Raw genomic sequence first — 10080 nt, 5'->3', positions numbered from 1 at the left:
CTGCTTCGGAGGTGGAGGAGGCTGAGAACCTTTCCCTTGGTTCCCTTGGGGATTACTTTGGGGGCCTTTTTGGAACCCTTTCTGTTTTCCCCTGTCCCCCCCACTCTTCTGCTGGAGACCCTGCCCACCTTTTGCTGAGTCTCCCACTGGACCCTTGTGCTGAGCCAACGGTCCGCTTCCTCAGCAAGCTTCCTCGGGTTGGACAGATTGCTATCGATCAGGTGCTGGCGTAGCTCAGGAAAACAATTAGTGGACAAGTGCTCCCACACCATTAAATCAAGAAGCCCTTGAAAATCATTCACTTTGCTACCCCTCACCCAACCATCCAGCGCTCTGCAGAAAAAGGTCACATACTCCACATACGTACCCCCCAGAAATCTTAGTACAACCCCATAACCTCTGTCGGTACAGCTCCGGGGTTAACCCAAACCTGGTCATTAAGGCATCTTTCATGTGTGGGTAGGAATTGTACACCTCGGAAGGAAGATCTGGCAGGGTGTCCTGCCCCTCAGTCAGGAACCGCCCCCACAACCCCGCTCCCCAATCTTTCTCAGGGACCCAGTGGGAGGACATGGCTACCTCGTAGGCCCGAAACCACTGCCCTATGTCATCCTCCTTAAAGTATTCCTTCACCACATCTTTCAGTACGTAGACCCTTGACTCTACCTGCACCGGCGTTGTGCTGCCACCAGGAGCTGTGTCCAAGCTTTTTGATTTCAGCTCCAATTCTTTGATTCGTATCTCATGCTCTAGCTGGAGTTTCGTCTCCGCCATCGCCACCTGTCCATTCAATCTTGCCATCTCGACTTCATGCTCTGTAGTCGCTGCCCTGTCCACCAGCTCCTCTGGTGACAGGCCTCTGTGCACCTCGACAAGGTTATCTGGTGGATCCACCACCAGCTGTTTCTCTGTCTCTCTCGACTCTTTCCAGGCTCTCAGTGCCTTGATCTTCTGGGCTTTGGTTTTGCACCCTGTTTGGGCGACTCGGAACTTTAGGCAGAAACCTTTTAACTGCTCAGCTCCATAATTTTCAAGCCCTTCCCAATCGACATCATCTAATCTAGAGATGATAGAGGCTGCTCTCACGGGGAGTGAATCAGACCGTGTTTGACGATACAAGATCTCTCGGCTGGACAATAAAGCTGATTCTCTGTCTCTCTCGACTCTTTCCAGGCTCTCAGTGCCTTGATGGTCTGGGCTTTGGTTTTGCACCCTGTTTGGGCGACTCGGAACTTTAGGCAGAAACCTTTTAGCTGCTCAGCTCCATAATTTTCAAGCCCTTCCCAATCGACATCATCTAATCCAGAGATGATAGAGGCTGCTCTCACGGGGAGTGAACCAGACCGTGTTTGACGATACAAGATCTCTCGGCTAGACAATAAATCTGTGGCTTCGTTATAGGTCTGCTCTCACTACGTGGTGATCAGTAATTCACTGTACATAAATCATAAATGCAAATTCGAAATCCTCACCGCTGCTGCCAATGTTAGAATCGAAGGTCTCTGATTGGCACAGGTATGCACTTGTGACAAGCAGGGACCTTCTCCTCTAGTCAGGGCAAGAGAACTACTCTGTAGGAATAACCCCTGCTGACCCTCTAGGTTGCGTGGCGTGAGCAGACAAGGCTAATCCTCAGGGCGCTAGTTAGTTAAGCATTTATGATCACATACAGTAAACCCACTGACCCACCACAAACGGACACCAGTCGTAAGGTGGTATCAAAAATACGTAGACTTTATGTAAAAGATATACTTCATATGCAGGATTATCACAAGACCATATAACGTTTAGCGATGGAGGACCACCAGATTTAAATAGGCAATTGTTCTTAAGTGTTCTTGGTCAGCAAGGTACGATGACAGAGAAAACAAACGTTGCCGACCCTGGATCTGATGTGAACTCGGGATAGAGTTCAAGTGTACCTTGCGTTGAGTGTCCGAGGCGTTTCAGGCGTGGCTACTGGTGAGGGCGGACCCGGGACGAGGCCGACGGTTCTCCAAAGGATCTTTCCGGCTCGGAGCCCCCTCGAGGTGCGAGGCGGGTGAGCGGGACGGTGTGGAGGGTTGTGGCGATCCGGGGTCTGATGCAGCTCACGGGGCGAGGCGCCGTTCAGGCCTGCGGGGCGTACTACTTCTTAGCAGGCTAGGTCGTACCTGTGGATCTGTGTGGGGCGTTGCGTTCTCGGGCAGACAGGTGCAGCACCGGGCCTCTGGTACCACTGTACGGCACGAGCCTTGGTATGCAGGAGGGCCAAGCGAGACAGTTGGGTACGTTATGACGTACGGACCGTCCGAGGCTATCAGATGCGCTCCGTGCAGATTCCGGCGGGAGAAGATGAGAGGCGCACAACACGCTCCGTAGCAGGCGAGTAGACAGGAGAGCGGGCGGCCCGGCACTGAAGCGGAGAGTGACTCAAGCTTGAGCGGGGCTCTCTGCGGCGGGGCGACCAGGCTCCAAACTGTCACGACCTTAGGAGGGGCGAAGGCACCCGAGTCACAACTCCGGCGAGGGAATAAGAACTAAAGGCCCAACAGCAGACGGGCACAGGCAGAATAGAACCCAATGGTCCTGGGGTTCCGTTCAGGGGGCAAGTTCGAGATCAAGCCCTTGGAGATTGTTTAAGGCACGAGTCTTCAAAGTCCTCTCTGGTCTTTTCCTCTCCGTTCTCAGCAAGGCACCACTGCAGGCCAGTCCTTCAGGGCAAAGACCGGTTTCCGCCCTTCAGCTTCTCTTGGTCCTTCTAGTCAGGCAGAGGTTTGTCATGGTCAAAACAGGATCAGATTTGCTAGGAGCAGGGCTCCTATATTTATACTCAGTTTCTTTTGCCTTTGCAGGCCAGGGGGCCTGAGCCTGGTTCAACCCAGTTTTGGAGCACTCTGTTGACAGGAAGCTGCTGTCTTCTTTCAGGGTGCAGGGCAGGGACATCAGGTGCTCCGCAGGAGGTGGAGCAAGCATTGTGGTGGTGGAGCACAACCCTATCCAGAGTCAAAGGACTACTCCGCCCACCCATCCTGGTGTAAGCACCCTATTCACCACCAAGCCGGGCTGAAGACGGCTGTAATGCCAGAAACCGGTCCTCGGAAGCTTGTTTCCGGTCCAGAGAAGGCATGGCTTGGCAGTTCGGGCTGGACTGTTCCCATGAGTCACAGGGTCAGACTGATTTGCATATAGCCATGTCTGAACTGGGGGGGCAGAGTGTGCTAAAGAACGGTGATGGATCAAACCCAGATCTTTTGACTGGGTGTGAGTGTTTGATTGGTTCAGATGCTCCGTCCATCACCACCCCCTTTTGTACAACTTTCTAAAAGTAGCATTTGCAAACACAGGATATTAAAATAAACCTTGCTAAAGGAAGTATTTTATTATTCTGAGTTCAGGCATACTAAACTTGACGTGCCACCGTGTTCCCTGAGCCTGGCGGGACTATAGCGTGTAATAGTTCTGGCAGCTCATCTTGGCCTTAGAGAACAGGCAGCCCTTCAATAGTGAAGAACGAAAAGGGCGGTAATTCACTACTAGGACATGCCACACACATCAGAGCTTGTCCTACCTTACTCTTACAATGCACTCTGCCCGTAGGCCTACCATAAGGGTGACTGATATGAAGGTATGGGAAGGTTTAGGGACTGGCAAGTGTGGGCACTTGCGCAGTCAGCGTGGCAGTACCAGACTGTACGCAGGGTCTGCAATGGCGGACCCAAGACACATTTTACGAGGCCGCTTCTGTGGGTGGCGCAACCAGCGCTGCAGGCCCACCAGCAGCATTTGTATCTACAAGCCCCGGCACTCCTCGTGCACGTTACTGGGGACTGACAGTAAACCAAATAAGCCAATCATGGAAATCAATTACGGATACACTTTATATTGGGAGCACTTGCACTGCGGCACGGATTGGCCGTGGTGCAGCGCCCTGAGCATTGAACACCAGCAAAACATCTGAGGCACATCAGCAAAAAAGTGGAAGGGAGACTCACGCCAATGTGCCAGGTCTAACAACCACACACATATTAAACTCCCAGGAAAACAGGATCAGTTCCACCTTTTAGTCCCCATCACCCGATTATCAAGAAGGTATGCTCACATTCACTAGAACCAATTAAAATGTTGTTATAGTCTGTTTATAGTCTGTGCAGACAGAATTTCCACAATTTTGACAAGCCTAGGGCCATTGCAGCATGAGTTTCAACTTTCTTATAGTGCCCTTCCTTATTTGCCCATGCCGGTACATGTGACTTCAGTTCAACAGCCTTTCAATCACTCCATCAATCAATCAATCAATCAATCAACATTTGTAGAGCGCACTACATATCCGTGAGGGTCTCAAGGCGCTGGGGGGCCGCTACTGATCGAACACTCAGGTCTTGAGTCGCCTCCTGAAGGTCAGCAGGTCTTGGGTCTGTCGTAGGTACAGTGGGAGGGTGTTCCAGGTCTTGGCGGCCACGTGGGAAAAGGACCTCCCACCGGTGGTTTTCCTTCGGAAGCGCGGGATGGTGGCGAGTGCGAGGTCGGTGGAGCGGAGCTGGCGGTTGGGGGTATAGAAGGAAAATCGTTTTTTGAGGTAGGCTGGGCCGGTCTTGTGGAATGCCTTGTGTGCGTGGATGAGGAGCTTGAAGGATATCCTCTTGTTGATGGGTAGCCAGTGCAGGTTTCTCAGGTGGGGGGTGATGTGGCTGTGGCGTGGTACATCGAGGATCAGTCGTGCCGAGGCGTTTTGGATGTGTTGCAGTCATTTGATGAGCTTGGTCCGGGCTCCTGTATTGAGGGCGTTTCCGTAGTCGAGTCTGCTACTGACAAGCGCCTGGGTGACTGTTCTTCTTGTTTCTGTCGGGATCCACCTGTAGATTTTGCGGAGCATGCAGAGGGTGATGAAACAGGAGGAGGAGATGGCGTTGACTTGCTTGGTCATTGAGAGCGTTGAGTTGAGGATGATTCCTAGGTTGCGTGTGTGGTTGGTGCCTGGGTGTAGGGGCTGCCCCCAGTGCCGTCGGCCACCAGGAGTCGGCTGGTCTTCATCCAGTCGGCGACGGCCTTCATTCCTTTGTGGAGGTTGGCTTTGGCGGTGATGGGGTCATTGGTGAGGCAGAGGATCAGTTGAGTGTCATCGGCGTAGGAGATTATGTTGAGGTCGTGCTGTCGGGCGATGTGTGCGAGCTGGGCCATGTAAATGTTGAACAGTGTCGGGCTGAGGGAGGAGCCCTGGGGTACACCGCAGATGATCTCGGAGGCTTCGGATCGGAATGGGGGAGGTGGACACTCGGAGGGGAAGGAGGTGGTCCATTCCAGGGCTCTTTCACGGATCCCTACGGCGTGGAGGCGTGTGCGTAGGTGGTGGCAGACGGTGTCAAAGGCGGCGGAGAGGTCCAGGAGGATGAAGGCTGCGGTCCCACCGTTGTCCCGCAGTTTTCTGATGTTGTCGGTGGCAGCTTTGAGGGCAGTCTCGGTGCTGTGGTTGCTGCGGAATCCTGACTGGGAAGGGTCCAGGATTCGAGTTAGATGTCTGTTGACGATCTTCTTGATGACCTTGGCCGGGAGCAGAGAGATGGGGCGGAAGTTCTTGAGGTCTTTAGGGTCAGCCTTTGGTTTTTGAGTAGGGCGTTGATCTCGGCGTGTTTCCAGCTTTCTGGGAAGGTTGTGGTCTCGAGGGGAGCTTGATGATGTTGCGCAGGTGGGGTGCGATGGAGCTGCTGGCTTTGTTGAAGATATGGTGCGGAAATGGGTCTGATGGGGAGCCAGAGTGGCTTGTGCTCATGGTCTTGATGGTGTCATTGATGCTCACGCTGGTCCAGGCTAGCAGGAGGTCGTGGTTGATGGTGTGCGGAGAGACTGTTGTGTTGCTGTCTGTTGGGGCTGTCTGGGTGTTGAAGCTGTCGTGGATGTCTGCTATCTTGCGGTGGAAGAAAGTGGCGAGGCAGTCGCACAGGGCTTGCGACGGCGGGATGTCGTTGAAGCTGGGGTTGGGGAGTTACTTCACAATGTTAACGAGCTCCTTGCTATTGTGTGCGTTGTTGTCGAGACGGTCCTTGAAGGAGGTCTTCTTGGCCGTCCTGATGAGGTAATGGTGGTTGCGGGTGGCGTACTTGTGGTCTGCGTGGCTGTCCGGGGTCTGTTCGCTGTGCCATTTCTTCTCTAGCTTTCGGCAGGCTTGCTTGGAGGCTAGGAGTTCTGGGGTGAACCAGCTGGCCCTCTGGTTGGTATCTCTGTGGGGGGGGGGTTTCTTCAGCGGGGCAAGGGTGTTGTCGCAGTGGTCGATCCAGCGTCTGAGGTTGCGGGCAGCGTCATCAGTGTTGGAGGGTTCCGTGGGTGGGCTGAGAGCGAGGTTTGCATGAAGTTGGTCTTGGGTGATTTTTCTCCAGCAACTGTGGGGGATCTTTTGGGTGCGGTGGTGTATGGTGGGTTTCTGAAAGGAGAAGTGGATGCAGCAGTGGTCGGTCCAGAGGAGTTAGATGGTGTGGCTGAAGGCGATGTGGGGGCTTGCGGAGAAGATGGGGTCAAGCGTGTGGCCTGCGGAGTGGGTGGGCGTTGTGACGAGTTGTCTCAGTCTGAGATTGGCGAGGTTATCGATCAGGGTTGTCGAGTTGCTGTCGTTGTTGTTCTGCCAGGTGAAAGTTCAGGTCTCCGAGGAAGATGTAGTTTTTGGAAATCCTGCCTTCTTTCCTCAACTAAATTCAGAAAATTCTTTTCTTCATCACGTAAAATGCATGTTAGATTGTTTTTATGAGTATATGTTATGTCTATTGGGCTTGTTGTTAAGAAGAACTCGGCCATGAATTCTGCATCTTTACTACTAAGCACTGGGTTCATGTTTCTTCGAATAGGGATTTCTGAAAACACTAAATCCATATTCAAATAGTAATACTGCAACTTGCCTGTTACATAGAACAAACTGGACACAACACTACATGAGACACCATATGTTAAAGGAAGATGGTGCTATGTCACTCCCTCCGAGACAGAGGAAGGTAATTTCACACAACATACATGAGACACCATATTGTAAAGGAAGATGGTGCTATGTCACCCCGTCCGAGACAGATGAAGGTAATTTCATACAAACATAACAATCACTCACATCCATTGTATTGACAGGATCACTGAAATAATATCGAGGGACAGAATATCGACCATCAAAAATATCCTTGACAAAATATCGACAGTCAAAATATCGAGTTTCTATCTACAAACAGGTAAGTACAAAAATATCGAGTTAAAAATATTGCTTACAAAAATATAGTTGTAAAAAATATCGTATTTACTAAAAACAGTGTTAAATTAAATTAATATTAATAATTAATTACTAAAATATACTTAAAATTACTTAAATTAACTTATAATAATTAAATAATTAATGAAAGTTAAATACATATTTTTTATTTCATATTTATTAAAACATATATATATATAGTAACAAAATATAATAAAATAATACCCAAAAACTGAAAACTGACCCTGAACCCTAAAAATACCCCTTTACCCAAAAACCCAAAACTGACCCTTAACCCTAAAAATACCCCTTTACCCAAAAACTGAAAACTGACCCTAAACCCTAAAAATACCCCTTTACCCAAAAACTGAAAACTGACCCTGAACCCTAAAAATACCCCTTTACCCAAAAACTGAAAACTGACCCTGAACCCTACAAATACCCCTTTACCCAAAAACTGAAAACTGACCCTGAACCCTAAAAATACCCCTTTACCCAAAAACTGAAAACTGACCCTGAACCCTAAAAATACCCCTTTACTCAAAAACCCCAAACTGACCCTGAACCCTAAAAATAAAAACAATTTTTTTTACTATCTATATTATATACTTACATATTTTCACTTTCTATATTATTTACAGTCGATATTACTTCTCTTACCTTAAAAACGATATTTTGGCTGTCTATATTTTGTCCTGTCGATATTTTGTCCAAACGATATTTTTGACTCGATATTCTGTCCAAACGATATTTTGGAGTCGATATTATGTCTGTGCACCGTATTGACATATTCGTAAAGAAGTTTGGTAAATACATTTAATGACAAATCACTATTCGATTTGTCATGATGATACATGCTCTCATCTATTTGCTCTAATTTAGTAGTAATGGTTCCTTTACTAACTGCATTCACTTGTTCGCTAGTATTAATGTTATTTCGGTTATTAGCTACCATTAGAACAGATATCATGACAGTTAACAATAACCACATTGACATTAGTATTAAAACTCTACACAAACAATATTTAAAACATCTCTATTTTAGGCTAGATTTTGGACGTTCAGTCACTTCTGTTTCTGCCATTTTTAGTACTCTAGAATTAATGAATGTCTAAAAGTATTTCTTCTAAGAAAATGATCCAGTAACAATTAAAATCTAAAATTCTATAAAAAAAAAATGTTGTGTGATCCCGCACTTCAAAGCTTTTTGTCTTTGCCCCTTTTTCTTTATTTATCTTCTTCTTTGGTTTCTTTTATTCTCTTCTTTATTTTGTTTGACAATTTTCCACCCTTTATGTTAAAGTCTTTTCTTTTAAGGTGGTCTCAATCAGTTTTTTCAATAGTGACACTTTCTTGTTCTTCATTCAGATCAAGATTCTGAAAGTCCTCGAGTATGATATATGTCCATCCAGGAGCCTTATATTTTCTGCTCGGAACTCTCACTCTCCTTAAAGATCTTCCTCTTGATTGTTCTTCCTCAAATTGACTTGACACCTCATTTACTTGTTCTCGTTCTTTTCCTGTTTTCCTTCTTAGAAAGTATCTCAGTCTCTTTATCTACTCGGGCAGTGATCACCCTTTCTGACCCACTTGGTTTATACTGCCCTTTCACCTACTTCACCTATTTCAAGGTTCTTTTATTTTCTTTTTATTTTAGCTGAATTTGTTCTAAACTTTCTCATCTTTCTTTTTCTATTGTTTGAATTTGTTCTCGACTTTTTGCTCTTTCTTTTTCTTCTTCTGACTGAACCTGATCTGGGTTTTCTGTAATAAGTTCTTCTTTTCTTCGTTCAATTAGTTCTTGTCTTTCAAATGCTTGTTCTTCCTCTGCCTCTACAGCAGACCCAGTAACTGGTGCCCACTCTTCTTGACTTGTACTTGGTTGTTCATCGTCGATGCATTCTTCAGAGTCTGTTTCTCGGATTTTTTTCAACTTCACAACTTTCAGCTTCTGGTTCTTTTCTTTGTTCCACCAGTGGCTGTTCTTGTCTTTCAAGTGGACTTTGGACTCTTTTTGTGTGACTGGCATGGATCCAGTTTGGTAATCCAGCACACTTTACTGCTGTCTTTGTGACCAATATAACTTGATGGGGTCCTTTCCACCTGGGTTCTAAACATGATTTCCTCGTGTGCTTCTTTACCACGACCCAGTCTCCTGGACACAAATCATAAACTAGAGTTGGATGTGCTGTGGTTGTGTCTTCTCCAACCTGGTGAGACAAAGAACGTACCAGATCAGCTAGTCCTTTACAATAGTCCAAAACTAGATCATCAGTTATATTCATCAGTTTGTTTCGAGGTACAAAAGCTTGTCTCATTGCTCTGCCCATGAGGATTTCATGTGGACTCAATTAAGCATGGGCGGATCTAGCGGAAATCGTTTTTCTGCAATTTCGCGCGATTTGCGGGGTGCGAATCCGTGCGAGATCGATTTCGGAAGCCGCGAATGCGTGCGAATACACTATTTTTTTGGGGCGGCGTGTATGTTCGCGTGATTTTGTGCGTGTTCGCAAGGCGCTTGTAGCTATACGTTTGCGAAGTTACCCTAGCGGTCGTACACGGGCGCGGCCATCTTGTTTGCGTGACGTAATTCCGTTTCCGGCCGCTATGTGTAATCTCGCAAAGTGTGCTGCTCGCTAGTACAATTTCGCGCGTGATCGCGAGGAAAATCTCGCGCGAACTTACCCACGCGGTCGTGAATGGGCGCGGCCATCTTGTTTCTCATTCATTGCTATGGTTCTGGGCATGCTTTCTGTATCCTCTCTGAATCTCTGCCATCCTTTGCTTGTTTGAAGTTTATTTGATCTATTTTACTTATTATCTATCCCTCTATTTTTCTAGCTCTATATTTTTGTGTTTTCTGCTACTTTTTGTTAATT

Source organism: Lissotriton helveticus, chromosome 5_1 (genome assembly GCF_964261635.1).
Source record: "Lissotriton helveticus chromosome 5_1, aLisHel1.1, whole genome shotgun sequence".
NCBI lineage: Eukaryota > Metazoa > Chordata > Amphibia > Caudata > Salamandridae > Lissotriton > Lissotriton helveticus.
Note: the sequence above shows the minus strand (reverse complement) of the source record.